Source organism: Pteropus vampyrus, unplaced genomic scaffold, assembly GCF_000151845.1.
Source record: "Pteropus vampyrus isolate Shadow unplaced genomic scaffold, Pvam_2.0 Scaffold296, whole genome shotgun sequence".
Lineage (NCBI taxonomy): Eukaryota > Metazoa > Chordata > Mammalia > Chiroptera > Pteropodidae > Pteropus > Pteropus vampyrus.
The window spans coordinates 144,659-149,842 of record NW_011889077.1 but is presented as its reverse complement, the minus strand read 5'-3'; the positions used below and the strand labels follow the sequence as shown (position 1 = coordinate 149,842).

Here is a 5,184-nt window from a genome sequence, read left to right as displayed (position 1 = left end):
CCAGGAAATGGCCCGAGAAGCCGCAGACGTGGGGACGTCACCCCAGAGCAGAGAACTCGGGCCCCAGTGACGGCCGCCGCGCAGATAGGCTGGGGCTCCTGCGGGCGGTGACTGACGGTGTCCGGGCGTGATCGTGGGACATCCTCTGGGTGGGGTCCGAGCCCGCAGGCGCTCCCCAAACCCCAGCCCTGAGTAGGGCGGGGAGCGGTCTGGGCCAGCCCTGCCGTTGCGTGTGTGTCCTGGTCTGGAACGAGGGTGACTGCCCTGCTGGTGCGTCACACGTGCTTAACCCTGGCGCCCTCGGCGGGCGGCACAGGAGCAGGCGAAGGCCTCCTGCCAGGGGCCGGGGTGGGGGCAGGAGCCCCGGAGGAGTGAGGGCCCCCATGCACTGGACTGGACGGGTGCCTGCTCTGCCCCCGGCCCCCCCTGCGAGTGTCCTGGTAAGGAGGCCGAGGGACTGTAGCTTCCCCAGCACCTCATTGGTTTCCCACGTCACCTCTCGGGGTCTGGCAGCCCCGCCTGGGTCTGCCCTCCCTCTAGACTGCCCGCTCCCTCCCGGGCCCCTGGTCGCTCTTTTTACAGTCCACTCTCCTGGTGGCTCGTGTGTCAGTGACGACACAGCTGCATAATGAACACCCCATACTCACGCAGCTGGGAGCCCCCCAGGTCTGGGCCAACCCGCCCACTGAGCGCCTCCTGGGTAGAAAATCACACAGGGGCGGGAAGAGCGGTGGAGGCGGAAGTCTGAGGTCGCGGTGCTGGCGGGGCTGCCCAGAGCTCGAGGGCTGGGCCTCTCGGCCTGACCTGACCTGCGAGCATCTCTTCCGTCCCTCCCACCTCTGCCCCGTGAGGACGCCGGTCACCTGATGAGGGCCACCTGCCCCAGCGTGGTCTCTCCACTAACTCCGTCTGCAAAGGCCAGGTTCCAAGGATGGCCATGTCCCGAGCCTCCAGGCTCCGGGAGCTTTGGGGACGCACGTGCTCCATCTGGGGCTGGGCTGGGTTCGGGAGCTTTGCAAGGCTTGTGGGCTGGACCGATGCTCAGACATGGGCGAGATCACGAGAGCCCAGTGCCGGTGAGGAGCCTGTCTGTTCAGAGCCGGGTGTCTCAAGGCTCCGGGCTGGAACGTTGACAGCTGCAGCAGAGGACAGGAAGGCGTGGTCAGCTGTGGACAGCAGAGGTCTTGGCAAGGGGGACACGGGGGACGGGGCCCCTCCCTGCACCCTATCCTTCCGCGGTCCCCACCCCCGCTCCCCCCGAGCTCTTCCTCAGGGTCTGCGCTCGGCCCGCACTGTGTGTCCGTCATCGTCCGCGTCTGCTTCCTTTCCTCGCGAGGCGGACGCTGCCACGGGCGGGTTCACCCCGTGCTGCGGGGTGGGCAACACCAGACCTGGCAAACAGGTGGCAGCAAGTGAGGGTGCCCCGGGGCCGGGCAGGGTGCAGGGGAGAGGCCCTAGTTAACCCCCCTCGCCCTTCTCTGTTGGTCCCAGGCCCACAGTCCCCCAGAGTGGGGCTCGGGGTGAGCTACGGGAGAGGGCCCCGGGGTCCACTGCATGAGGTACGGGGGGTGTGGTCACTGGCTGCTGGACGCGTTTGGGACGTGAAGCCCAGGCTCGTGAGTGGTGCCACCCTAGGACGGCTGGGTGATGGGCTGATGCTGTGTCTGCTCTGAGCTTTGTTGGGTCGGGGTTGCACGTGACCGCCTGCCCAGCGCCCACCCCAGCCCTGAAGCCTCCGTGCGCCCTGCCTGCAGAGGGCCTCTGCCCCGCCTCGCTCCCAGCACCAGCTGCCACCAGGTTTGTCTGGGACACAGAGCTTGGGCGGTGGCCGGGCAGCATCAGCCAGGCAGGCGAGTCATTCCTGTGGTGCTTGAAGCCACGTGCGGTACAAACAACAGCCATGCTGCTTCTGGAACATTCCTCGTGGAGTGGTACTGCTGGGCTGGCAGCCTGGGCCGAGGTCGCTGTGCTGAGATGCGGGGGCCCGGCCCCTCCAGGCCTCCGTGGGCCTCCCGACAGGCCTGGGGCTTCACTGCTCCTTGACCCCTGCTCCCTGGCCTGCGGGGCGGGGAGGCGAGGGGGAGCCTGGCTGGGACCTTCTCTCCAGAAAGGGGAAACTGAGGACCTCCCGCCCTCCCCCAGGGGCTTTTCTCGACACATTCTCTGCTCCCTGCTGCCCTCAGGACCCTCGCTCACATGCTTGACCTCTGCCCCTGTTCCGGTCAGCGCCGGGCGAGCCTGGCACAGGGTGCCAGTGTCCTGGGAGCTGCACGCCGGGGTCACGGCCCCCCTCCCAGCCAGCTCTCTGCCGAGCTCCCAGGCCCCCTCTTGCTGCCCCCTGCAGGAGCCTCCCACCCCCACCCCCACCCGCACCCGCAGGCTCACCCTGGCCTGTCACCTGGCAGGACTCGCCTCACAGGGACCTGGGTTCCACCCACATGTGTTTGGGCCCCCGCCCTGGTGCGGGGCGGCCAGGCGCTGGGCCTTTTAGCTGGGCCTCAGTGGCACAGGGTCACACGCCACCTTTGCTGTGTCTCTTACCCGATGAGAAGGCATTTTATGGCCAAAAGCAATGACGTCCCCAGTCCCCCTCGCACACCCCGTCCCAGCGGAGGTCCAGACCGAGCCCGGCGTTTCAGCCGGGGCTGCTGGCCAGGTGCCTGACGCGTGGCGGTGCGCATGCACCCGCACGAGCACCCCACTTTCCTGAACGTCCTCTCCTCAGATGCAAAACGCAGCGAGTGCTGTTCTGTAGCCTCTGTCGTGCGAACGTTAAGCAGAGGGAACCGAGGTCGGGCGGTCCCACGTGTCCCCAGCCTGCAGCTCCGGCCCCACGCCGTGCCACCCAGGAGCGCTCCACAGGTGTGTCGGAAGGCAGGGCGCGAGCGCTACCAGCCCGACAGCACGGGCAGCGCGTCGTCGCGTGCCCCCGGCCTCCCGCCTCGCGCCTCGCCCGTGGCCCGTGCTCACGTGGTCCTTCGGCGGCGCTTCCCTGCACCTGGTCTCGGAGCGTCTGGTCTCGGAGAGCCTGCTGCCTCCGGCTGCCTGTTGGGCGCACGGCCAGCTTCCCTGGCTCCCGGGGTTCGGGGGTTGCTGCTTTTCGTCCTTTGACCACGTAAACGCTACACGGCGCCAAAGCGCCACGCCTGCACAGCGGGGCGCAAGCCTCTTCGTAATCGCGGTGCCAGACCGTGAGGACCAGCGGTTTGTCCTGTTCCGAGCAGTCCACGTTTAAGTGGCACCGGCCTCGCGCCTGTAGGGGTGTCGGTGAGCCCCCGAGGACGGGGCAGCCCCCCACACTGCACACGGGCTGGGCCGTGGGGGGCAGGAAACCGGTCCCCGCGTGCCCCACTGGTGGTTCTGGCCTGTTGCTTGGGTGCCAGGTCCTCGGTTTGTATGGATGAGAAGAAACAGCCCCCTGGAGCACGCGAGGCTGGGGTGCGGGATGCCAGACCCGGCTGTGTCCGGCACCCTGCCCGGCCCGCCGGTGCCCGTGGGGGGCCAGGCAGCCTGAGCCCCAAGCAGGAACCAGGAGACTGGAGCTGCGGTTAACCGCGGGGGAGCATGGGAGGGGGGAGGACAGCACCCTGGGAAGGGGTAGGCTGCCGGCTGCCCTGAGGCCACCTCCCTCCCTGTCCCTGACGCTGACCACTCCTGGGGAACACGTCAGCCGTGGCGAGAGTGCGTGTGCGTGTGCACACACGGGTACCGGTGCTGGGGTCGTGCACGCTCCCGTGCGCTCACGTGTGTGTGCATAGCAAGTGTGCGTGCTCTTAGGGGCCAACCCCAGCACCCTCTCTGGGGACAGGGTGACATTCACTTCTGAGCAGGCGTGCTCTCAAACGAGGTGCACCGTCGCGCCCAGCCCTGGGCACCGCTGTCGAGAAGAGATGTCGAGTTCTGTGGCCCTCGTCTTGGCTCTCATGGAGAAAGTCTCGCGTTGTTACTGTTTTTCCTGCAGCGGGGTGAACGACGTTAATTTTCCACGCGCCGTGAGGATTTGCATTTCTGGGCCCGTGGCGGGCTGCGCCCTGCGCTGTCCCCGGGGTCAGGCACAGCCATGGCTTGACATGGCCACGAAAGCACACGTACGTCTCAGGAGACACTCTGGGGCCGCTCCCAGAGTTGGAGTCGGCCCCCGGCTCACGGGGTGACTGGCAGTGCGGCAGACGGTGGCCCGTCCGTCAGCCGGGGTCCGGGCACGAGGGCCGCCGCATGGCGGGCTGTGAAGCGCGAGCCGGAGGGCGCCAGCGGTTGCCGAAGCCCCGGCCGGGGGTGTTGCTGCTGCGGGCCGACCCCCTCCGTGCTGACGGGTGCTCCCTCCCTCGCTCCCTCGGAGAAGTAGAAGGTCACTCTGTTCTGAGGTCGGCAAGTCCGGCCATAAAGACAGAAACAGCAGCAAAAGTGTCTCCCACCACAGTTCCCCCACCACCACGCGGCACAGATTGTCCCCTGCTGTCCCCCATGAAGGCAGCTCAGGGGTCGGCCACCTGCTGCAAGTGCTACGTACACAGGCATGGGGCAGTGACCAGTCCCCCGCCACGCCTGGTGGGGCCAGAAGTGACCCTCTCAGCGCACTGAGGCTGGCGGGCAGCTTGGGGGAGAAACGCGCTCTGCAGGGACCGGTCTGAGAGGAAGCGGCCACGTGACGGCAGGGGACACTACGCAGGGACGCTTCTGGGCGGCAGCCAGGACCGCGCTTGTAGGGAGCTCACGTCCGACACGCTTCACTGTGCACGGGAGTCAGCAGCGCGCGAGCCGAGGGTTCGTGCCAGACCGCAGAGGAGGGGACTGCGTGGCGCCCGAGGAAACGGAGGGGGGACGCGTGAAAAAACGTTGAAAGACGGGGCAGGTTTGTCAAACGGGAAAATGACAGGACTTAGAATCGGTGAAGCTGAGACCTTACATCCCCCGGGAGTTGTCTGTGTGGGACTCTGGTGACCTGATCTCACTGACCCGGGTGGCTGTCAGGAGATGCTTTCCCCAGCTCCTCCAGGGCCTGCCTGGGGCCAGGTGACCGCAGGCTCCAGCCTGTCCTCTCGCAGCTGGGCAATGCTTCTGTGCCTCACCCAGCCCCCCACAAGTGAGGACAGTGACAGGCTACAGATGTCATCCTTGGTCACGTGGCATTGTGCTGCTGTCTGAGTGCTCAGGAGCTGCAGGGGGGCCGCAGGCCAAAGGCGC

The 5,184-nt window shown here is 67.4% G+C and overlaps 1 long non-coding RNA gene across 1 annotated transcript in view; it reads left to right on the top strand.

Annotated features, from left to right (window-relative positions):
• The first annotated feature begins 869 nt into the window (after window positions 1–869).
• Window positions 870–5,184, top strand: part of LOC111729988 — a 10,272-nt gene continuing 5,957 nt past the window's right edge. The window contains exon 1 of the long non-coding RNA XR_002776499.1: window positions 870–4,825. This is a non-coding gene — a long non-coding RNA (uncharacterized LOC111729988). The remainder of the gene's footprint in view (window positions 4,826–5,184) is intronic.